A 25823-nucleotide genomic window follows, 5' to 3' on the forward strand; every position below is an offset into this window, starting at 1 on the left:
TAAAACTAAAAGCTGGTTCTTTGAGAAGATAAACAAAATTGATAAACCATTAGCCAGACTCATCAAGTAAAAAAAGGGAGAAGACTCAAATCAATAGAATTAGAAATGAAAATGGGGAAGTAACAACTGACACTGCAGAAATACAAAGGATCATGAGAGATTACTACAAGCAACTATAGGCCAATAAAATGGACAACGTGGAAGAAATGGACAAATTCTCAGAAATGCACAACCTTCCGAGACTGATCCAGGAAGAAACAGAAAATATGAACAGACCAATCACAAGCACTGAAATTGAAACTGATTAAAAATCTTCCAACAGGGCTTTCCTGGTGGTGCAGTGGTTGAGAGTCCGCCTGCTGATGCAGGGGACACGCGTTCGTGCCCCGATCCAGGAAGATCCCACGTGCCGCGGAGCAGCAGGGCCCATGAGGCATGGCTGCTGAGCCTGCGCGTCCAGAGCCTGTGCTCCCCAACGGGAGAGGCCACAACAGTGAGAGGCCCGTGTACCACAAAAAAAAAAAAAAAATCTTCCAACAAACAAAAGCCCAGGATCAGATAGCTTCACAGGCGAATGCTAACAAAAATTTAGAGAAGAGCTAACACCTATCCTTCTCAAAATCTTCCAAAATATAGCAGAGGGAGGAACACTTCCAAACTCATTCTATGAGGCCACCATCACCCTGATACCAAAACCAGACAAAGATGTCACAAAGAAAGAAAACTACAGGCCAATATCACTGATGAACACAGATGCAAAAATCCTCAACAAAACACTAGCAAACAGAATCCAACAGCACATTTAAAGGATCATACACCATGATCAAGTGGGGTTTATCCCAGAAATGCAAGGATCCTTCAGTATATGCAAATCAATCAATGTGATACACTATATTAACCAATTGAAAGAGAAAAACCATATGATCATCTCAATAGATGCAAAGAAGCTTCTGATAAAATTCAACACCCATTTATGATAAAAACCCTCCAGAAAATAGGCATAGAGGGAACTTAAGTCAACATAATAAAGGCCACATATGACAAACCCATAGCCAACATCATCCTCAGTGATGAAAAACTGAAACCATTTCCACTAAGATCAGGAACAAGACAAGGTTGCCCACTCTTACCACTATTATTCAACATAGTTTTGGAAGTTTTAGCAGCAGCAATCAGAGAAGAAAAAGAAAAAAAAGGAATCCAAATCGGAAAAGAAGAAGTAAAGCTGTCACTGTTTGCAAATGACATGAAACTATACATAGAGTATCCTAAAGATGCTACTAGACAACTACTAGAGCTAATCAATGAATTTGGTAAAGTAGCAGGATACAAAATTAATGCACAGAAATCTCTGGCATTCCTATACATTAATGATGAACAATCTAAGAGTGAAATTAAGAAAACACTCCCATTTACCATTGCAACAAAAAGAATAAAATACCTAGGAATAAACCTACATAAGGAGAACAAGACCTGTATGCAGAAAATTATAAGACACTGATGAAAGAAATTAAAGATGATACAAATAGATGGAGAGATATACCATATTCTTGGATTGGAAGAATCAACATTGTGAAAATGACTCTAGTAATTAAAGCAATCTACAGATTCAATGCAATCCCTATCAACCTACCACTGTCATTTTTTACAGAACTAGAACAAAAAATTTCACAAAAGACCCCGAATAGCTAAAGCAATCTTGAGAAAGAAAAATGGAGCTGGAGGAATCAGGCTCCTGGACTTCAGACTGCACTACAAAGCTACAGTAATCAAGACAGTATGGTACTGGCACATAAATATAGATCAATGGAACAGGATAGAAAGCCCAGAGAGAAACCCACACACATATGGTCACCTTATCTTTGATAAAGGAGGCAAGAATATACATGGAGAAAAGACAGCCTCTTCAATAAGTGGTGCTGGGAAAACCGGACAGCAACCTGTAAAAGAGTGAAATTAGAACACTCCCTAACTCCATACACAAAAATAAACTCAAAATGGATTAAAGACCTGAATGTAAGGCCAGACACTATCAAACTCCTAGAGGAAAACATAGGCAGAACACTCTATGACATAAATCACAGAATGATCCTTTTTGACCCACCTCCTAGAGAAATAGAAATGAAAACAAAAATAAACAAATGGGACCTAATGAAACTTAAAAGATTTGCACATCAAGGGAAACCATAAACAAGACGAAAAGACAACCCTCAGAATGGGAGAAAATATTTGCAAATGAAGCAACTGACAAAGGATTAATCTCCCAAATTTACAAGCAGGTCATGCAGCTCAATATCAGAAAAACAAACAACCCAATCCAAACATGGGCCCAAGACCTAAATAGACATTTCTCCAAAGAAGATATATAGATTGCCAACAAACACATGAAAGGATGCTCAACATCATTAATCATTAGAGAAATGCAAATCAAATCGACAATGAAGTATCATCTCATACTGGTCAGAATGGCCATCCTCAAAAAATATACAAACAATAAATGCTGGAGAGGGTGTGGAGAAAGCGGAACCCTCTTACACTGTTGGTGGGAATGTAAATTGATACAGCCACTATGGAGAACAGTATGCAGCTTCCTTAAAAAACTAAAAATAGATCTACCATACAACCCAGCAATCCCACTACTGGGCATATACTCTGAGAAAAATCATAGTTCAAAAAGAGTCATGTACCACAATGTTCATTGCATCTCTGTTTACAATAGCCAGGACGTGGAAGCAACCTAAGTGTTCTTCAACAGATGAATGGATAAAGAAGATGTGGCACATATATACAATGGAATATTACTCAGCCATAAAAAGAAACGAAATTGAGTTATTTGTAGTGAGGTGGATGGACCTAGAGTCTGTCATACAGAGTGAAGTAAGTCAGAAAGAGAAAAACAAATACCATATGCTAACACATATATATGGACTCTAAAAAAAGAAAAGGAAAGATAGTTAGATACCTACGTATGTAATAGATATATATAACATGGAAATTAAATATAGTATAATGATCAGATTATATATGTTCTATAACACACACCTCTATACTGATGTTAAAATATCATTCTCATTTCTCTCCATTTTGAGATGGTTTGATGAATATTTCATCAGTGATCAGCACCAGCCAGAACAGAAGAATTTGGTCTCTGTTCTACTGATATTCAGGATGAAGAGCATACTGAATACATCTGATATTATTTCTTAGTCTTCCATCCTCTCGTTTTAGCTAAATAAGGTTCTTGAGAACAGAGACCACATCTTGTGATTTTTCTGCATTCTGCACAGGACTTAAGTAGGCCAGGGCCACTCAGAGGAGAGAGTGCAATATATGTGAGTTTGTATATAATCAAGACAAGCTGAAATAGTGCAGGCAATGCATTTGGGGGAACAATTACCTCTGGGGTGAAATAAGAAGAACCCAATTCAGCCCATATTAGCTTTCTAGAATGCAGCCTTCCAGTCTGACCTTTTAGTGACCTCCGACTTCGTAGAGCTTGTTGATCACCTGAAGCCTCTTTCACTTACTTCACAGTAAATCATTTCACTCACTGTCCCCACCACCCTTTCAGGGAGGGCAGGAGAGGTGTCCTAAAAGAGGCACGTCAAAGCATGAAAATACTTTAACCACAATCATCAGTTTGTGTTCTCTGTCAGAGCAAGCAGGTAGATTTTCCAGCAAGCCTTGAGTCTGTGTCTCTGCACAGTGAGAAAGGCATTTAGAGAAAGAATAAAATACTGCATGAGGTTCCTGGCTGTGTGTGGAAACCCACAAAATATTCTCAACCAATTAAACGTTTAATGAGGCCATCATGGAAAAGCTGTTGTCTCCAGTTGTAGTTAGTGTTTTCCCCTCATCAGAGCCTTCATTTAGGGGTCATAATGCCTGGAAACATCTTGACCACTCACCCTTTCCCTCGTCTTAATGGGCCTTGGCTCACAGAGCTCTCCTCCCCAACTCTTGCTTTCTCCCTCTTGCTGACCATGCAATATCTCCAGTGCCCTTACCAGACACTATCTTTGTGACTATAGATTATCATACTAAGTGAAGTAAGTCAGAAAGAGAAAGAAAAATACCATATGATATCACTTATATATGGAATCTAAAATATGGCACAAATGAACCTATCTACAAAACAGAAACAGAATCAGGGACATAGAGAACAGGCTGGTGGTTGCCAAGGGGGAGGGGCGGGGAGAGGGTTAGATTGGAAGTTTGGAATTAGCAGAGGCAAACTTCTATATATAGAATGGATAAACAGCAAGGTCTTCCTGTATAGCACAGGGAACTATATTCAGTATCCTGTGATAAACCATAATGGAAAAGAATATGGAAAAAAAAAAAATATATATATGTATAACTGAGTCTTTGCTGTACAGCAGTAATTAACACAACACAGTGGTTCAACTATACTGCAATAAAAAATAAATTTAAAAAATTATATTCATTTCCCAAATATGAAAACCAATATTCCTGAAATTCTGGCTGATATCTTGTAGACACATCAATATCATTATTATTTGCATACACTTGGAATAAAGACAAAGGGCACATCACACACACACACACACACAAACCAGACATTATCTAACTCCCACAACCAGCCAGTGAGATAGGTTTTCTCATCTTCATGTTATAGATAAGTAAACTGAGCCTCAGAGAAGTAAAGCAACTTGCTCAACGCAACACAGCGATGATGCGGTATGGTTGGGATTCCAACCCTGGTCTGTCTGACTCCAAATGATCTGCTCTTTTTATCTAGCCCAACACGTTGTATCAGGTGGCTCGTTATATTTCAGATACATAGACGATTCCAGTCTGAAGAAGAAATGAGCAAATAACCCCCCATCCCTGTGCTGACAGCCAATGTAAAGACAATAGAGATTAGTGGACCTGCCAGTGAAAAATATTCCATGAGGATCCGTTGTCTTTAAAACTGGTTCACACAGGAACTGGTTCAGGATGATTAGGAGGCTAAGTTACAGATGGTAGTAAAGCAGTTCAGTTCTGGTTTGAGTTAAGCCAGATCTAGGTTAGTCTTTATTCTACCACCCTCTTAGGAGAGCGACTGTGACAATTAAAAGAAAGACCATGGGTAAAAAAGTACACCAGTGCCTGACCCACGGCTGAAGCTTACTACATAGTCCTTTAATCTCACTGACATTCAGATACAGTCGCTCACACAGAACTGCATATATTTGCCCTGTTCTATCTTTTAGATGCCATGTTGATACCACATCGATTCCCATAAAATCACAGCTATTTGATTGTCTGGAAAGGTAGAAACCAGGAAGCCTGCATCCATGGTAGAGTCATGAGAGGGTCCAGAAAGTTATGTGTGTCTTCTGCTGTAACCCACTTTGGGACCACGTCGTCAAGAAAGAGCTGAAGGAGAACGCCTGCCGTGTCCAGTAGAAACCGTCTGTTACAATTGCCCTCCATAAAGTATTTTCTCCTACTACAGAGTGATTCAGGAGGCAGCCTCTGAACTGAGAAGAAACAGGTCTACCTGGGATTTATGGTTCGGCGTCCTCTCATCTTCTAGTCAGAGAGCTAACTGACTCACGTTTTCCTCCCACATAAACTGCCTTTGTTCTCTCTCTCTTAGGAGGCCTGGATCGATCAGGTAATGAGATTTGAAATGTCTGTCTGTTTCCCGTGAAGCGTCACAAAGGACAGCATCATTCCCAAAGACGTGTGCTCCTTGTGCAAGGAAATAAGCAGGGAACTTTGAAACCTAGTGGGTGAAAATGGCCTCAGTGGGACCGTTTAAATAAACAGCCACTGTGCCTCATTTTAAGACTGTTTCTCCTGTTATTTCTGTGAAAGAGCACCCTGCATGCCCAGGTAGCATGACATTTACTGATTCCGCCAAATCACCGATAGAATTGCATCCTTCAAAGTGAGAAGCAACATGGTCCAGGAAGAAGAATTATAGGAGAATTGATGAGACAAAAGTTGCTACTGCTAAGAGATGAGGAAAAATGATCGGGAATGTCATGAAGAAAAAGTGTGGGATTTGGGGCTTGAGACAAGTTACAACTCAATTCTCCAACAGTTACATAACCTTAAGCAAATTGCTTGACCTCCCTGGAGCTTGGTTTTGGAATCCCGTTCTGTATAAATGAATAGGATAATACCTATGGAAAAACATTTACATGAGCTCTTAAACATATATTTAAAAATCTAATAAAAATTCAGCAACTCAAACATATCAGCCTATTTGACCTAAGTAAACTGCTATTTCAATACACAGAGTTTATGGCAAGGATCTGCTACATTAGCAGAAAACACTTGTTCTGTCTCAGAAGGTTCTGGTTAAAAAATAGTTAGAATGGAGCAGGTGACATAATCTAACAAGATATTGGTAGACCAGTTCAGAAGATAACACTCAGCCCTAGTTAACAATACTGCATTGTATATTTGAAAAATGCGAAGAGAATAGATTTTTAACGTTCCCATCTCAAGAAAAATAAAATTTGTAACTATGTGAGGTGATGGGTGTTAACTAACTAAACTTATTGTGGCGATCATTTTGTAATGGGTACATATATCAAGTCATTATGTTGTATGCCTTAAACTAATACAATGTTACATGTTAATTATATCTCAAAACTGGGGAGAAAAAAAATATAACGCTCAGAGTTTCTCCTTTTGACTAGCTTGACTCTATTTTGATGCAGGGGGCGGAATTATGTGTGATGTATTTTTATACTATAAAAGAGCAAATAAGAGGGTGGGTTATTTTTCACAACTTATGCAATTGATTTCCTGTGGTATCTTGTTTTGTGCTCTCTCACATTTTGACGATAACAAACTTCTTTTTTTGTTTCATCCCTCTGGAATAACAGGATATTATCCTGGCATGTTAAAGAGGGACTTCATGATATGGGGTGCCTACATGTTTACACTCTTAAGAGTGCTAATTACCATTAGTATAGAATTATAATCAAATAGTTTTAATACATTTCTAGGGAGTATAGAGAAATACTTCCAATAATAGGAAATAATAGATGAAAGCAATTCATATATCAATGCAAAAGTTCTGTTTACACATTCATATTACCATAGTGCTAAAGCAAAATATAAAGTAAACCTATCCCTCAGCTCTCTTCATCCCTAGCAAAGAACAGAGATTTTACAGGAGATGGGGCATGAGACAGTTTCCCATGAACCCTGGGGACAGGTCTAAAGGAGAATTACCCCTGCCAACTCCTATGGGGCTTTGTAGTTTTCAAAAGGTTTTATCATACCGTCTTATTTGATCTTCACCACAATTTGGAAAGAAAGGCAATTCAATTTAAAGAGATGGAAACTGAGGCACAGGGAGGTTGCCATTTGCCCACCTTCACCCAGACAAGCGGCAGTCCCAGGAGGAGCCTTCATCCCACCCCAACCCCTACACAGGAAAGCACGGAGGAAACAAAATATCTATTGGTTGCTTATGTAAGACTCAGGAACTACTTTGAAGGGTAATTATGTAGCAAACATAAATGAAGGGCTTCTTGGATATCACATTTAGGAAAGAGGACATAATGTTATGGAAAAACTTCCCCCTCAAAATATGTAGAAACTCTAAAGAACTATAGGGATTTATAAATCTACACCCTTATCCAGTTACTGTTGGCATGAATCTTATGATAAAGTTGCTACTCTCAGAGTTTTTTTCCCCAATTCTCCAAATCACAGAGTTCTAGACTGAAAAAAAACCAAAAAACTTCTCAAATTTCAAAAGAGAGGACAGCATTAAATATAGACTCATGCGTCGCATGGGTTTGCAATGATTTTGAACAAAATCATTTTAAATAATATTTATGGTGTTGTTTGAGCGGACAGAATTTTAATGTTTTGCTTGGTGCTATCATTTGAAGTTAGAAGGGAATAAAAGGAAAGCAAGAAAGTACAGAAAGACACAGGATAATAAACTCTGAATCTAATAATAAAATTCAAGTCCAACATGTTTCACCATTAAATAAGCTAGGTACATTTGATATAATGGCTGAAAATTATGAAGAGTTGAGTCTTTTGCGGATAAAATTATGAGACTCTCAAAGCACGCCTTTGTTCTTCCAAGATGGTGGGAAGATGCACTCTGGGCCAAGTACAAGGTGTGGCAATGAAGAGCACATCACTTCCCCACAGAGGAGCCAAGATGCACAGTATACACTTACAGACAAGTAAATTAGGCATTGAGTTCTGCAACCAGAAGAGTCCTTACAGATCAGGAGCTCAGTTCCCATCTTTTAGAGGAGAAAAATATAAGGCCTAAAGTGGATAAACGCCATGCTCAATGTCCCTCACCTCCTAAATGGCAGAGATAGGACTAGAATCTGGACACCCAGATTCTCAGTGAATGCCTTGTACACTAGACCATGTATCATGTTTTCCTTTTACACTTACCTCCATTCTCAGAGTCTTATAGAATGAGCATGTATTGTTTTCATGATCAGAAAAAAATTTAATGAAGGAAAAATATACCAGAGGAAGCGCATAGAAGGTGGACACCCTAGGTTGTGAAGCATTAAGGAAGGAGAGGAGTTTGGATTGAGAGAGTCTAGATGGGGAGAGATGGTAATGGAGATGGCATCTGAGGTGACGGAAAGGTGGGATGGAGTGAGTGGTGGGAACACGGTGGAGCAAAGACAATAGGGCCAGAGTGTGTAGAAGGTACTGTGAACCTTTGCAGAAGATTGGAGAGTGGGGGTCTTTGAGGGATGACTCATTCCCCTTTGTGTCTCAAGACTTTGATATATTGGGGATGTTTAATATCCTGGAAGGAAGGGAGAAAGGGTGGGAGATGGGAAAGCAGGGATGGGGAGAGGAAGAGAGGGAGGAAGGAAATGGTAAAAATATGAGGATAAGGGAAGTTGAAACCACATTGTGGAGATTTTGCATTGTCAATTCTTGGAATTTGGAGTTCATTTATGAAATTAAATGAACGTACTGATATGACTTCTGATCAGGGAAGCTACTTAATTTGGATTATATTTTAGAAAGACCATTATAGCAGCAATTTAAAAAAAAAAGATGAATTGGGAGGTGAAAAGACTGGAAATATGGAGGTTTGAGATTTTTAGAACTTCTCATGCAGTTGTTTCTTTTCTCTTTAATTTTGATACTCTGGTTAAAGTTTCCAACACTCAGTTAGCAAACTGTTTTGAGCATAGGGGCTCAAAAGATATCTTGAATTGTTCTTTTTCCTGAGTGTTTTATAAGCCCTGAGCTGGCAAAATGTATTAGCTTAACTGATTATATTTAAATCTGAATCAAAATTGTGGATTTAAAAGCTGCAGTATGTTTTTTTTTTCTTTACCATCTGGTCCTGTACTTTTCTATTTTTTTATTTTTTAACATCTTTATTGGAGTATAATTGCTTTACAATGGTGTGTTAGTTTCTGCTGTATAACAAAGTGAATCAGCTATACATAAACATATATCCCCATATCTCCTCCTTAAAGTTGCAGTTTTTAAACAAAAAATATAGGTTAAATAAAAATATCAAATTCTAAATATGATTAAAACTCACAGCCTTTAAGATAAAACCACCCTGAAATACTAAAAAAAACACAGTATGCTATTATCAAAATATAGAGTTCATATAATTAAAAAACACACACACGCATACACAAAATGTCTTCCTGCACAGAATTCTAAAAGACACATTTTTCCAACCAAACTAATGACCATGAAGAACTTAAAGCAGACAAGTTCTCACTCCAGCCAGTGACCAACAACTCTGCTCTCCATCTTTTAGGACACCACAGATCTCATGGAGTGAGGTCTTCAGAGACAAAAATCCCCATAAAGCCAAAGCTACAAATGACCAATGGAGTACGGAAGCACGTAATTCCTAGTCTATGCTTCAGTTAAACAGGAGGGGGAATGATGGGCAGAATGTAAAGATGAAACCCTGGGCTCTTGGAGGCTGAGCTGTAAAAAAGCTCTAAAGTTAAGGAGAAGAATAAGGAGTGGCCTGAATTGGGGATGGTAAATAAGGTGGAGTAAAATCTCATGAAATAATGAAGTAACAGAAAAGGAAGGAGCAGACAAAAGCAAACCCATGAGAGACAGATCTATAGAAATTACCAAATCAACCATGGGGCCTTTAGAATGAAGGGATCATTCATGTGCTGCAAAAGATTAAGCGAATCTGCAAGAGCCATAAAGCCTTACTTCTCTGGAAAGAGAATTCAAAGCTGCACAGGAATTCAACTAGCGCACAGACAAATATCCGGTGACAGTACCAGGAGTTCAAAGATGCTCTTTGCCTGAAGTCCAGTGCATTGGGGGAAAATGGCTTAGGAGGCTTTAGGAACAAGATACATAAGAGCAACCCTATAAATATAACAAGGCAAGTGAAAGGTGAAGATCTTGTAGGAGGGAAAAACACACCTGAACTAACACAAGTCATGGGAACATAAATCGTCCAGGGTAAGTAATGATGATTTCATACCACCTTATTGAGCTCTTCAGTAAGTTGACTCTTCAAAACTATTGGAGAAGTTTTGCATGTGGTATTCTCCAGCCTAGGGGAAAAATGTGTTACAAGATATCTCTCACCCACTCTTTTTTCATCCAGTCAGTTTTCTCTTTCTATTCACATCAGGACTTATTGAGAACATCTGCTCCATTCATCACGACTCCACAGAAGCAAGGGCACTGTTCACCTCCGGACCCTGAGAACATCTTCTGTCTGTGTGCCTGAGATGGATGCCCAGAGCTTTCGGGGGAGGCTACTCATGTACCAGGTCTTTCCTTAACCACTGGGAGATACAAAAGAAATGGCATACAGAAAGTAAAACACGCGCACGCCCTGCCCCGCCCCCCCAACAGGAGTAAAAATCCACTGATGACATTAAAGGACTTTGAGTCTTCTTGTTTTGAGGATTCTGGAAGCACCTCTTTAGAAAAGTCACATTCAAAACTCATCCTCCAAGGCAAGTGACTAATTATCTTGGAACACAATGAATATAAACTGTAAAGCTGGAGTTCAGACTTAGGAAAGAGAGGAGATCGGTACATTTCTAATGTCAGGAGCAGGCAAGTAACTCAGCAAAACACAAAAACAACGAGAAACCATAATGGCTACAATTAACAGAGGCTACCCATGATGACACATCTGGAGAGGAGAAGTCAGATGATGTGAATAAAAAGTTCACTCAGGATGATGCTGAACGGTCAATGAGTTTGTATTTGAAAAGGATTTAAAGTTAGAGGATTAAGAAAACCTAGGAACCTCCATAGCAGTTTGTGCTGTGGTCAGAGGCATTGCTCATTGTGGTGGGGATTAGGCTCACCCCCAGGTTTCTCTCCGATCTGTACCCTCAGTGGGAGACACAGGGTACAAATTCATCATTACCATGGCCATTTTCTTGGCACAGATGGGGCATGGTGAAGGGTGTCAAGAATGAGGATTCCATGCTCAGGTTTCTTCCCAACCTCCTCCGTGTGGTGTCCCTCTCAGTTCAGCCAACAACAAGATGAGCAGACATGTCACATGCAGGAAATGCACAGAGGTTAAATAGCCTGCTGCCATCTGTCCCCCTTGGGGCGGAGCAACACCCAAAGCGTTTCCCTAGGCTGGGCAGTGAATTCACTCATCTGACATGGTGAAGAGCTGCTCTCCTGCCTGGGTCAAACCCTCACTCAAGGTTCTTTTACACTGACATTCTTAAAGGAAGGACTCTACATCCCAGAGATAGACATAAACCAGGAGAGACACCAGGAGTCATGCAAAAGGGGGATAAAGGTATTTTTCCAAAGACATATTTAGACTGATGGACATAAAGGATCACCCAGTCTTGCACACTGCAGGCATGCAGGGCTGGGCTGATGACTCATGTCACAACTCAGACAGGAGGCAGGTGAGGCCTCAGCAACAAGAGCCTTCGAACAACCAGCTGATTGCTGTTCTCTCCCTCTGAAATTCCCTTCCTGCGTACTCATCCCTTATGGCCCGATATTACCCATCCTTCATGGTTTAGCTCAAGTGCTACCTCCTGCAGGAAGCCTTCCTAGCTTTTTGCAGCCAGGTGACATTTCTCTCTCCTCTCAGTTCCCGTGACCTGTGTTTCTCCTGCAACACATGCGGCATCTTCACTAAACCCAGTAGTGTTTAAGGGCTCAGATCTGGAGCCAGACTGCTTGGGTTCATAATCTTAACCTATCTGTTGCCATTTCATTATTTGTAAAATAGGATAACAGAATCTACTTCACTGGGCTATTGTGAGGCTGAAGTGAAATAACTTTCTTAAAGTGCCCTTCCCCTGGGAAGAGCTATATAGGTGCTTAGCATTACAATTACTATTACTAGTGGTTTAAATCTATACTACTCAACCGCCTCTAACAGATAGTAGCTCCTGGAGGCCAGGATCTGTGTTTGATTTGTTTTGTCCCCCACAAACTATAGCACAGTGCTTAGGACACAATGACATGTATAAGTAATGAATATAACATTCATTAGTTTTTTTAGACGTTTGTATTTTAAGGGTAGAGTTCTTGGGCAGCAGGGAGGGGAGGCAGGCAAGACCAGGGCTGAAGGAACTGGCCATTCTCTATATCGGCCTCTGCCAAAGCTGCCAGGGGTTCAAGGAACAGAGTTAAATGCATTGGCCAAATTCAGACAAATGTCACCATCAAGGGGGCTTAATTCATTAGAAAGAGAGAGGTGGTGAGAGACTCGCTTCTTCAGAAAGAGAGACTCAATGTAAGATAGAACTAAGCTGTTTTGGACCTATTTATTTCAAGTCAACATAATACTATGTGTTTGCAGGGCCCAGACGGCCAGTAATATCCAGAGCAGACTGAGGTTTTGTGGTCAGAAAAATACATATCAAAACCCTGCCTCCACATGTGGCTAGTTATGTGACCCTGGGCCAGGATGTAAGCTTTTCTGTAAAATGGGAATAAGCATACCTAACATTTGGGACTGCTGGAAGGATTAGCAGTAAGTAGCCAGTCTAATTTGGACCCATAGCAGATGCTCAGCAATAGGCATTTATTCTTGTTCTTGTTATTGTTATACTTGGCAGGTTAGAGAGCAGCCTGTGAGCATAAGATTCAATTCCAAGTCCTAGGGATGGTGGGCCTGGAACAACCTAGGATGATGCTGGACTGGCCAAGGTTGGACCCAGTAACTAACGCTGGCAAGGATGGAGAAGGCAGAGGCAGGGGCTTTGCTCAGCCCTCCCATCTTAACATTTTTTTGCATACAAACTGACCACACACATATTCTGTGATCCATTCTCCGAGAATAGCTCCACCTTCATTACTGGCATCACCCAACCAGAAAACACAATCCTGTGGTACTTCCTTTGAAGGTAAGGTAAGCTGGGGGCTGAGGAAAGGATAGGACAGAAAAAGGAAAGCCAGTTAAAGAGTAGAGATATTTGGGAGAATGAGAGACCACTGAGTTGAAGTGGTGTAATTCCACAACAGCTTGCTGAAAAATGAGAAAATCATTCAATATACTTTGCCAAACAGCTGCTTTGATTTTTTTTTTTTAAAGCATGAACCAACCAAGTTGTCCAGCTGTCAGAATTGTGTAGCCAAAGCCACAGACTATGTTGCTCTAAGAAATAAAGGATGGCTTGAGCAGGCATGTTTAATAGGCCAAAGAATGGCATTAAGAATTCTAAAGGGAAAGATGGAGGAAATACAAATAAGCAGATTTTCCAAAGCTATTTCTGCCTATAGTATATTAGTGGAGGAACCCCAAATTCTTTAAGATTTATGTAAAGATGACACACATAGTCACAAACAAGGAGGGACCCCAAAGATAACACAATTACGAGTATTTTTCCAGAAATCAGATTGCACAGAGTTGGGGCTATTGAGAGGTTCTCAGAGCCAGTGATTTAAAGATATTATTCTTTTACTTTAGGTGTTAGTAATTCAAGGGCTTCTGGGCTTTTTTTCTCTACCTTTTCTTCTAAGAAGAAAGGGGGCCAGGATAGAAATTAGCTGAAAACAAAGGGATGGTTCATTGCTGCCTCTTGTTTTGTTTTTTTTTGTTTGTTTGTTTTTCTTTTCTTCTTCTAAGTTACTTGTAAGCCTTTGCCTGTACATTAAAATACATCCTCATTTTTAACTGGTTGCTAAGAACTAAAACTGAAAAGGGAGGCCCAAGAGGGAAGACAAGCCTTTAGGGGCAGGATGTCCACAGAAAGCAACTTACCAAATTAGAGCTGTCTCCTCATTCATCTGCCAGGCCCTGAGGCCTTCGCATGCCCTAGCTTCACACGACTGCATATCCCAGGGATAATTTAAAAATATATAAATTTTACTTTTATCAAAGCAATTCATGTTCACATTTTAAAAATCAAATACAACTAAGAGGTCTATAATGAAAAAAGGCATTCTCCTGGCCCACCCCATGGTCTGGCCCCAGGCAACAACTTAAAACACTTGAATTGTTTCTTCTGGCATCTATCTCCACATCTCTCATAATATACTCTTAGTGCTCTTCTTCTTTTGAAGATATTGTTTGTTAATTTCCTGGCATTTTAGTTGATGATTTAGCTCTCTCATATCACCTCACCTCTCCTTTCCATCCAATATAGATATTGTTTCAGTTGTTTATTTGGGGATAACAAATAACCCCAAAATTAGTGGCTTAAGGAAATAGCAATTTATTATTTTTTGTGATGCTCTGCATCAGTTGGGTGTTCTTCTGGTTTCACTTATGTAACTGCATTCAGCTGGTGGACTGGCCAGGAGCTGGACTCAGCTGATCTTTCATTCAGGGCTCCTTAGTCCTCTTCCACATGCCTCACTTGGGCTTCCTCAGAACATGGCAGTCTCAAGGCAGCATTCCAAGAGGAAGCATTCCTAAAGCTTGAAGACAGAAGCTACAAGATATCTTAAAGTCCAGCTTCACAAGGCTTCAGCATTCGCTTCTACCGCAGTGTATGGGTCCATGTAAGGGACAGGGCAAGCTTAAACTCTGAGGGAGGAGAAATCAACTCCACATCTTGATGGGAAGAGTGACAAAGTCTCACTGCATAAGGCATACAGGATGAGAGATATTTGGAAATAAGTTACCACAGCTATATCTAACTCTGGTTAATTAATAGCAGTATTTAAGTTATTGTTTAAATATTGAATAAGGCAGAGACAAATTCTACAGGTATAGTTCCATTTTGCACAACATATTTACTTTTCCTAGAGTTAATGATTATTTTGTTTTTATGTTTGCTTTTGACGTGAGTGGTCTTCAGTGTACCTATCCTTAGTTTTTTTCCATCAGATCAATTGTGTGTACACTTTTCAAATGTAACAGACTGCCAGGAGAGCTTCTCTCCCAGAAGTTTCTATCTTCCATCCTCCTCCTGCAGTCTGAACTGGCTTTTCTCTAGAAAAAAGCTGTCATCTTATGACTTCACTTCACCACTTTCACCCTTTGTTGGGTTTCTGTTTCCTGAATGCTTCTTTCTTAAAAAACAACAACAACAACAAAAAACTCCTTTATTTTGCACATCTCTAATAGCTTGTTAATAAAGGTGGGGGGGGAAATAAACATTTTAAGTCCTTCTTTTCAAAGCATCTTGAATCTCCAAAAGATCTCTGGGGACCTCAGGCACACAAAATTGAAATTATGACTTTGCAACATCAAGTTTTCATAATGCTTAAGAAGAGTGGGGATGGTTTCGTGAGGTCAGTATAACTGTACAGGGAGCTCTAACGAGTGCAGAGTTTTAAAGGATATGTATAGAGTGGGGAAATAATGAAGGTGACCAACTGGTCAGAAAATAATAATTAGATTTACATGATTCTTACAATAAGTGTGAGGGACAACCAAAAGGGCTTACTTAGTTCTGTAAGATTCAAGAAGGAAGTATTGGAACTAATGGCATAATTTTTATGTGAAAATATATAATGGTATAATTATAAGAAAATAGATAATGGTATAATTTTTAATGAAAACTGAATTTCATTACCAATTCTCTTAAAAAAGAGAATATTTTCTATGTATGTACATCTTCTTTATCCATTCCTCTGTTGATAGACATTTAGGTTGCTACCATGTCCTGGCTATTGTAAATAGTGTTGCAGTGAACATTGGGGGTGCATGTATCTTTTCAAATTATGGTTTTCTCCGGATATATGCCCAGGAGTGGGATTGCTGGATCATATGGTAGCTCTATTTTTAGTTTTTTAAGGAACCTCCATACTGTTCCGCACAGTGGCTCTGCCAGTTTACATTCCCACCAACAGTGTGGGAGCGTTCCCTTTTCTCCACACCCTCTCCAGCATTTATTTTTTGTAGATTTTTTGACAATGGCCATTCTGACCGGTGCAAGGTGATGCCTCATTTTAGTTTTGATTGGCATTTCTCTGGTAGTTAGTGATGTTGAGCTTCTTTTCATGTGCTTTTTAACCATCTGTATGTCTTCTTTGGAGAAATGTCTATTACTCAGCCATAAAAAAGGATGAAATAATGCCATTTGCAGCAACATGGATGGACCTAGAGATTGTCATACTGAGTGAAGTAAGTCAGACAGAGAAAGACAAATATCATATGATATCACTTACATGTGGAGTCAAAAAAAAAAACGACTACAAATGAACTTATCTACAAAACAGAAATAGAGTTACAGATGTAGAAAACAAGCTCTTGGTTACCAGGGGGTAAGGTGGGGGAGGGATAAACTGGAAGATTGGGATTGACAAATACGCACTACTATATATAAAATAGATAACTAATAAGGACTTACTGTATAGCACAGGGAATTCTACTCTTGCAGTGAACATTGGGGGTGCATGTATCTTTTCAAATTATGGTTTTCTCCGGATATATGCCCAGGAGTGGGATTGCTGGATCATATGGTAGCTCTATTTTTAGTTTTTTAAGGAACCTCCATACTGTTCCGCACAGTGGCTCTGCCAGTTTACATTCCCACCAACAGTGTGGGAGCGTTCCCTTTTCTCCACACCCTCTCCAGCATTTATTTTTTGTAGATTTTTTGACAATGGCCATTCTGACCGGTGCAAGGTGATGCCTCATTTTAGTTTTGATTGGCATTTCTCTGGTAGTTAGTGATGTTGAGCTTCTTTTCATGTGCTTTTTAACCATCTGTATGTCTTCTTTGGAGAAATGTCTATTACTCAGCCATAAAAAAGGATGAAATAATGCCATTTGCAGCAACATGGATGGACCTAGAGATTGTCATACTGAGTGAAGTAAGTCAGACAGAGAAAGACAAATATCATATGATATCACTTACATGTGGAGTCAAAAAAAAAAACGACTACAAATGAACTTATCTACAAAACAGAAATAGAGTTACAGATGTAGAAAACAAGCTCTTGGTTACCAGGGGGTAAGGTGGGGGAGGGATAAACTGGAAGATTGGGATTGACAAATACGCACTACTATATATAAAATAGATAACTAATAAGGACTTACTGTATAGCACAGGGAATTCTACTCAATACTCTGTAATGGCCTATATGGGAAAAGAATCTAAAAAAGAGTGGGTATACGTATATTTATAACAGATTCACATTGCTCTACACCTGAAACTAACACAACATTGTAAATCGACTATAGCCCAAGAAAAATTTTAAAAGAAGAGAGAATATTTTCAACTCTGAAAAGGGCAGAAAATACGTGGATATGTGGAGACACTACCAGTGTCCACTGATAGCTCGTTCTCTCCTTCCTGATACAATGGAGGGTTGTGATTCCCTACCACTTGAAGTTTGGCTTGGCTATGTGATTTGCTTTGGCCATGATATGTCACTAGAAGTGATATGTATCATTTTGAGTTTAAAATAGTTAATTGCCTGTGCATGACTTTCCAGCATGATTTTCCAGTCACTGCAATCATGTAAACCCATTTTGATACATAAGTGCAACACTAAAATATAATTGATGCTATTTGTCACTGCAGCATAACCTAGCCTAATCCAAATAAAACAAGAAAATTGAAGCCAAACACAGGTGAAGTGATCATAAGAAAAAATTAGGATGTTTTTAATGTGTTTCCTGGCCTTGAAAAGTTATAAAGGGCAACATATATACTCATTAAAAACACAATCTTTGGAGTTTGAGACCTGGCTTTGAATCCTGATTACTACTTACCATATGGGTGACTTTGGGCAAATAGCTCTTTGGTTCTTGGATTCCTGATTTGTAAATTTCAGATATTCATGCCTACTTCATAGATTTGGGGGAAATTAAATTAGATAATGTAGGTCATGCAGCGTTTATACACGCAACTTTTGGAATATATGGTTATTGCTGTTTTTGTTGTTAAGAGAACTTCCCAAATGTAGCCTCAAAATTCTGCCAGAAATCTTATAAGAATTAAGATAGAAAATACTATCTTGCCTCACCAAAAGGAACATGCTGCAAAAATATATATTGTGCTTAATGTCTATCCCAAGTAGTTTTCTGGGTCAAATGATAAAATTGAATATTTGTGAACTCTAAGAGAAGAAAGATGAGAAAAAATAATATGTTCATGAAAAACGAGATACATCTTAAGCTTTCCTTTTTGTAGAATAAGATTATTGGAATGGTAGATTTGGGGGAAACTATATAGTGTAATTTGGGGGAAACTATAGACATAGTGTACCCGACCACACCAAGACATTTCACAATGTCTCCCTTTAGTAATTACAGATAAAAGTACAAAAATGAGGATATCCTAACAACAAAATCTAATAGATTTGTAACTGAAAGGGCCAATACTACTGTATGTCAAGGGAGACATGGCACAGGGCTTTGTCTTTGCACCACATTATTCATTCATTCATTCAAAAGTCATTTATTGAACACCTACTACCTAATAGGTGTGCTAGGTACCTGGGGTGTAGCAAGGAATAAACAAACTTGTGTTAATTTTTTTTTAAATTGAAGACTTAGATAAAGGCATAGAATGTTGAACCAAATCCTCTTTGATACAAAATTGGGCCAGAGAGTAAATGCATTGAAAAGAATAATCCAAATGCAAAATGATGTTAAGAGATTATAGCAGGAGATCAATTCTAGCATTTTGTTGTGCTACTCTCAAGAATTTATTTGATCTCTCTAAGCCTCAGCTTTCTTGTGGATAAAATGGAGACAATGATATCAGCTGGTTGACTTGTTTTGAGCTTTTAAGATAATGTATGTAAAGAATATAGCACTGCGCCTGGAATATCCTAGATGCTTAAAATGTAATCACTTTTACTGCTATGGGAATTATCTTTCCACAAAGAGTCATTTGTTCATGCATGCAAGGATTCTCAAAATGTACCAGAAGGCAAAGAGAAGTAAGGTGAATTGTTCAAGGTCAAATAATGAGAAACTGATAGTATCAGAACTTAAAGTCATTTTTCACTATTTCTGATTAAAAATTTAATATTCTCGTAGTGACCAATATATGATATTCAAACTCCTGTCATAAAGAATGCAGTTATTGAAACAATTTCAAGGTACAATAATTTGAGAGTACCAGGAGATCCTTTGGAACTCAAAGGGAAATTTTGTTATCCACACAGGAATTTCTGTTTCTTTTATTTTAAGCTAGTTACAATTATTGGAAACCAATATTGCTTTAAAAAAAAAATTGGTGATATTCCTTTCACGGGAAAATCAACCTACCCCAGTAAGAAAGTCCTTTTCTGCAACTGCACACAAGTTAGATGAAGAAGAGAAGTTGGTAAAGCATGAGAAGCCTTTCTCTTGGCCATCACAAGGGTGAATAGGCTGGATGACATGAATCAAAGTAATACTGAACATCTTACATGATCCTTATGGCAACCCAATGATGAAAGTAGTTAGTGTCCTCATTTATGTAGTGAGAAAATAGGCTCAGAGGGGTTAAGTGACTTTTTAAGTCACCCAACTCATAAATACTTGAAGAGAGACTCAAATCCAGGTCTTTGCAATTCCATCTCCCATGCTCTTTCTCCTCTTCCACATCGCCTCTGGCATGTTTTTCTGCCTATGATGAGCTGCTGAGTCCTTAGCATTACCTCAAAAGTACCTGCTCAAAAGGTATGTCATACTTGGCTAATTCCCACTACCCAGAGAACAGCCCTTTCTATGGGGTCTTTTCTTTGTTATGTCAATATAAAAATAGTGCAAAGCTTGGGAAATAGATTTTTAAGGTGTTAAAATCTTACCATCTTAACAATACTATTTTAATTGTGTTTACATGCATTCATATTTTTAAATAATTGTAATCATACTCTCTATATAATTTTGTATCATTTATTCACTCATTAAACACATATTTACTGAGTATTTGTTATGTTCCAGGCACCATTCTACCAGTGAGAACTACATACGGCAGAGAACAACAAAGTCCCTGATCTCTTTGAGATTACATGTGCTGGAGAAGACAGATAACAAACAGTATAAATAAGTAAGACATATTGTACATTAGATGATAAGTGCTAAAGAAGAAATTAAAAAAAAAAACAGGCAAAGGGGGTAGAAGTTTGGGTGGGGATAAGAGGAGCAGTTGAAATTTTAGATAGATTCCAGGAAACACTTTGCTGAAAAGTTAACAATTGAGAAAAGAGAGTGAGCCCAATCTGTGGTATGGCAGGCAGAATTTTAATACGACCCCATGGTACCCTTTGCTCCTTGGTTTGATTTCCATGATTATGTTATGTTATGTGGCAAAAGGGATTTTGCAGACATTGACCCTAAGACAGAACGATTATGCATATGGGCCTAACCTAATCACATGAGCCCAATAAAAGCAGAGTTTTCTCCAGTTGGTAGCAAAAGAGAAAGTGAGGAACAACATAAGGGAGGTTCTCTAATGCTCAGATGGAGGGGGCCACATGGAAGGACCTCGGAGAAGCCTCTAGAGATGACAGTGAACCCCCCAGCGAACAGCCAGAAAGAAGATGAAAATCTCAGTCCTGCAAATGCAAAATACTGAATTCTACCAACAACTTGAATAAGCCTGGAAGCAGATTCTTCCCAAAGTCCCAGGATAAGAGTCTAGCTGGTTATACAACACAGGGAACATAGCCAATATTTCATAATAAATACAAATGGAATAAACCCTTTAAAAATCATGAACAACTATGTTTTACACTTGAAACTTATATAATATTGTACATCAATGATACCTCAATTAAAAAAATAAAAATAAAAAAGGAGTCCAGCTGGCCTTCACCTTAATTTCAGTGTGCGTGGAGCTGACTGAGCCAAGTGTAGAGAAGTGAGTACAGAGAGGTATGGGCATTGTTTCATGCTTGTATTCCTGATGACAAGGATATTTTCATTAGCTATACAATATTCTCATGTGTACCACAATTTACTTAGACCTTCCCCTCTGACTAATTCTGTTGCTTCAAGTCTTTTTTCATTAGACACTGCCACAACAAGTACCTTCATTCATATAGCATTTTTCCTTAGTTGGCTAGTTTGTCTTTCCAAAGATTGTTATTTTACAATAATATATGGGCCTCAATTTCCCTGGATTCTTGCAAGCACTGAGTATTATCATTCTTTTAATTTTCCCTATTTTAATAAGTAAAAGAATAGCAACAATTAAAGTCTTTTCTGTGAATACTTACAAGAATGAAGATTTCTCTCAATTTGTTTCCTCATAGCATTTCCATCCATTGATTTTTGAAAGAGGCAATACTGCTTATTGAGTTACTGACAGGTAAGGCAATCAATAGAAAGAGGTTTCAGGCTTGATTTGGATCATGACTTGCTCTTCTTCAATCCTCTATGTCTCCAGTTCTTCACCTAGGAAATGAAGATGAAGTCTGGCATTGTATCAAAACAGTATTTATAAAACATTTACAGAAGTGTCCCTGCATTTCTTCCTATTGACCTAAATATATATTTTCTTTTAAAACAAAAAAAGTGTTGTATAGTGCAAATACCTGTTGTATTAAGTAGTCCTCAATCATCTAATTAGCATGCTGTGTAACTTTGAGTAAGTCACTTCAACTCTTTGTAGCTTAGTTTCTGCATCTATATAATGAGGAAATGGGAGTAATTTTCTAGCCAATTCCTGCATGCTATGAGTGTCTATGATCTTACATAGAAACTATCCACATAATCTACCAGACATGGGCTCTGGTAAATCCTATCCTCTCTGCACAGATACAGTGGGTCTACATTTGACCCCCAAATTAGTTATTTCTGATCAACTCTCTCAGATACACCTTTACAGCTCCCTATTCCATTCCTGCTTACTCTGTTATCTCTTCAAATAGTTACATCTTAGCTTTTACTTTTAAGGTAAAAAATTAAACCCAGGTGTCTTCTTCTTCTCTACAATAAATATCAATGATCAAAGAATTATAGACATTGAAAAATGTATTTATACCACTGAAAAGCATTACCCCAATAAATAGCCCTCTGAGAAATTCAACAAAGGTCCAAGGAGTGAAAACACAAATAAACAAGGATTGAGAGGGTGATGAAAATCACAAGTCTGGAAGATATTTATTTATTTATTTATTTATTTATTTATTTATTTATTTATTTTTGTGGTACACGGGCATCTCACCGCTGTGGCCTCTCCCGCTGCAGAGCACAGGCTCCGGACGCACAGGCCCAGCGGCCATGGTCCACGGGCCCAGCCGCTCCGCGGCACGTGGGCCAGAAGATATTTTAAAAACTCACAAATGAATAATAAATGCTGCTTTATTCCAATATATTTAATAAAATAGATGGATGATTTTCAAGGGCAAAGTATGTTCCCAAGTTGGTTCTTAAAAAAACAAGTAATGAGCAGATCAATAACCAAAGATAAAATTGAATAGGTATCAAAGGAACATCATTGAAGAATAAATATGGCTAATTTTGTCTGTGAACTCTTTCAAACTTTCAAAGGCAAGAAAATTACTCTGCTTTTGAAAATATTTATTAATAAATATGTCTTTAAAAACAGAGCTCTGGGAAACTTTCCCATTCACTTTGAGGTTAGCATAATTTTAATATCAAACCTAAAAAAGATCAGAGTAAAAGAAAACTATAGATCAATCTTTTTATTCCTAAAGATACAATAATCCTAAATAAAACATTATTAGATTCTGTCAAGCAGGATAAAAATAGAACACTCTAAAATTACCAAGTGAGGTTTATTCCAGGAATTCAAGGATGGTTTAACATGTTAATTACATTAACAATTAAATGGGCTTTAATGAAATTCAACATTCGTGATTATAAACCTTTTATAAACAGAATGCAGAAGGAAAATTCCTTAATATGATAGAGTTTTCAAAAATCAGACTCTAGCAGCAAACATCTCACCTAATGAGAAATTTTAGACATATTTGTTCAAATGTTACAAATAAAAGAAAGATGAAGCTTATCCTTATTGTTTTTCAATATTGGATTGGAGATCTTAGTCAATTGATAGAATAATAAAAAAAAGTAAGAAAAATAATTGGAAAGGAAAATGTAATCATCATTACAAAATGATATAATTATCTATCCAAGGGCAAGAACCATGTCTCTTCTTTTTTTTTTTAACATCTCTATTGTAGTATAACTGCATTACAATGGTGTGTTAATTTCTGCTGTATAACAAAGTGAATCAGCTATACATATACATATAACCCCATATGCTCTCCCTCCTGCACCTCCCTCCCACCTTCCCTATCCCACCCCTCTAGGTGGACACTAAACACTGAGGTGATCTCCCTGTGCTATGAGGCTGCTACCCACTAGCTATCTATTTTACATTTGGTAGTGTATATCTGTCCATGCCACTCTCTCACTTATTGAAGAGGATGTCTTTTCTCGATTGCATATTCTTGCCTCCTTTGTCAAAGATAAGGTGACCATATGTGTATGGGTTTATCTCTGGGACGTCTATCTGTTCCATTGATCCGTATTTCTGGTTTTGTGCCAGTACCATACTGTTTTGATTACTGTACCTTTGTAGTATAGTCTGAAGTCAGGGAGCCTGATTCCTCCAGCTCTGTTTTCTTTCTCAAGATCGTTTTGGTTATTCGGGGTCTTTTCTGTTTCCATACAAATTGTACAATGTTTTGTTCTACTTCCATGAAAAATGCCATCAGCAGTTTGATAGGGAATGATTTGAATCTGTAGATTACTTTGGATAGTATACTAATATTCACAACGTTGATTCTTCTGATCCAAAAACATGGTATATGTCTCCATCTGTTTGTATAACCTTTAATTTCTTTCATCAGTGTCTTATAGTTTTCTGCATACATGTATTTTGTCTCCTTAGGTAGGTTTAGTCCTAGGTATTTTATTTTTTGGTTGCAATAGTAAATGGGAGTGTTTCCTGAATTTCTCTTTCAGATTTTTCATCATTAGTGTATGGGAATGCAAGAGATTTCTGTGCATTCATTTTGTATCCTGCTACTTTACCAAATTCATTGATTAGCTCTAGTTGTTTTCTGGTAGCATCTTTAGGATTCTTTATGTATAGTATCATGTCATCTGCAAACAGTGACAGTTTTACTTCTTCTTTTCTGATTTGGATTCCTTTTATTTCTTTTTCTTCTCTGATTGCTGTGGCTAAAACTTCCAAAACTATGTTGAATAATAGTGGTGAGAATGGGCAACCTTGTCTTGTTCCTGATCTTAGTGGAAATGGTTTCAGTTTTTCACCATTGAGAAAGATGCTGCCTGTGGGCAGCATATACCACCTTTATTATGTTGATGTAAGTTCTCTCTATGCCTACTTTCTGGAGGGTTTTTATCATAAATAGGTGTTGAATTTTGTCAAAAGCTTTTTCTACATCCATTGAGATGATCATATGGTTTTTCTCCTTCAATTTGTAAATATAGTGTATCACATTGATTGATTTGCATATATGTAAGAATCCTTGCATTCCTGGGATAACCCCACTTGATCATGGTGTATGATCCTTCTAATGTGCTGCTGGATTCTGTTTGCTAGTATTTTGTTGAGGATTTTTGCACCTATATTCATCAGTGATATTGGCCTGTAGTTTTCTTTTTTTGTGACATCTTTGTCTGTTTTTGGTATCAGGGTCATGGTGGCCTCGTAGAATGAGCTTGGGTGTGCTGCTCCGTCTGCTATATTTTGGATGAGTTTGAGAAGGATAGGTGTTAGCTCTTCTCTAAATGTTTGAAAGAATTTGCCTGTGAAGCAATCTGGTTCTAGGCTTTTGTTTGTTGGAAGATTTTAATCATGGTTTCAATTTCAGTGCTTGTGACTGGTCTATTTATATTTTTTATTTCTTCCTGGTTCAGTCTTGGAAGATTGTGCTTTTCTAAGAATCTGTCCATTTCTTCCAGGTTGTCCATTTTATTGGCATATAGTTGCTTGTAGTAATCTCTCATAATCCTTTGTATTTCTGCAGTGTCAGTTGTTACATCTCCTTTTTCATTTCTAATTCTATTGATTTGAGTCTTTTCCCTTTTTTTCTTGATGAGTCTGGCTAATGGTTTGTCAATTTTGCTTATCTCCATAAGGAACCAGCTTTTAGTTTTATTGATCTTTGCTATCGTTTCCTTCATTTCTTTTTCATTTCTTTCTCATCTGATCTTTATGATATCCTTCCTTCTTCTATCTTTGGGGGTTTTTTGTTCTTCTTTCTCTAATTGCTTTAGGTGTGAGGTTAGGTCGTTTGAGATGTTTCTTGTTTCTTGAGGTAGGATTGTATTGCTATAAACTTCCCTCTTAGAACTGCTTTTGCTGCATCCCATAGGTTTTGGGTTGTGTTTTCATTGTCATTTGTTGCCAGGTATTTTTTGATTTCCTCTTTGATTTCTTCAGTGACCTCTTGGTTATTTAGTAGTATATAGAATAGCCTCCATGTGTTAGTATTTTTTACAGATTTTTTTCCCTTTAATTGATAGCTAGTCTCATAGCATTGTGGTCAGAAAAGATACTTGATACAATTTC

At 38.0% G+C, this 25823-nt stretch overlaps 3 long non-coding RNA genes across 5 annotated transcripts in view; 2 read left to right on the forward strand and 1 right to left on the reverse strand.

Moving 5' to 3' along the window:
- LOC114486854 (uncharacterized) overlaps positions 1–5583 on the forward strand; it is a 34827-nt gene extending 29244 nt beyond the window's left edge. Inside the window, exon 4 of the long non-coding RNA XR_003681170.2 lies at positions 5220–5583. This is a non-coding gene — a long non-coding RNA (uncharacterized lncRNA). The remainder of the gene's footprint in view (positions 1–5219) is intronic.
- LOC114486853 (uncharacterized) overlaps positions 1–10934 on the forward strand; it is a 170833-nt gene extending 159899 nt beyond the window's left edge. The window contains exon 4 of the long non-coding RNA XR_008618184.1: positions 10607–10934. This is a non-coding gene — a long non-coding RNA (uncharacterized lncRNA). The remainder of the gene's footprint in view (positions 1–10606) is intronic.
- The window catches only part of LOC112065527 (uncharacterized), a 544628-nt gene that overhangs the window by 93515 nt on the left and 425290 nt on the right, over positions 1–25823 (reverse strand). For 2 of the 3 annotated variants that reach the window (XR_003681165.2, XR_008618183.1), the window contains exon 5: positions 21529–21706. This is a non-coding gene — a long non-coding RNA (uncharacterized lncRNA). Of the gene's footprint in view, positions 1–20252; positions 21213–21528; positions 21707–25823 lie in introns of those variants that run through there. The other variant, XR_002892077.3, reaches the window with a different exon arrangement.

This window comes from Physeter macrocephalus, chromosome 9 (genome assembly GCF_002837175.3).
Source record: "Physeter macrocephalus isolate SW-GA chromosome 9, ASM283717v5, whole genome shotgun sequence".
In the NCBI taxonomy this organism is placed as follows: Eukaryota; Metazoa; Chordata; class Mammalia; order Artiodactyla; family Physeteridae; genus Physeter; species Physeter macrocephalus.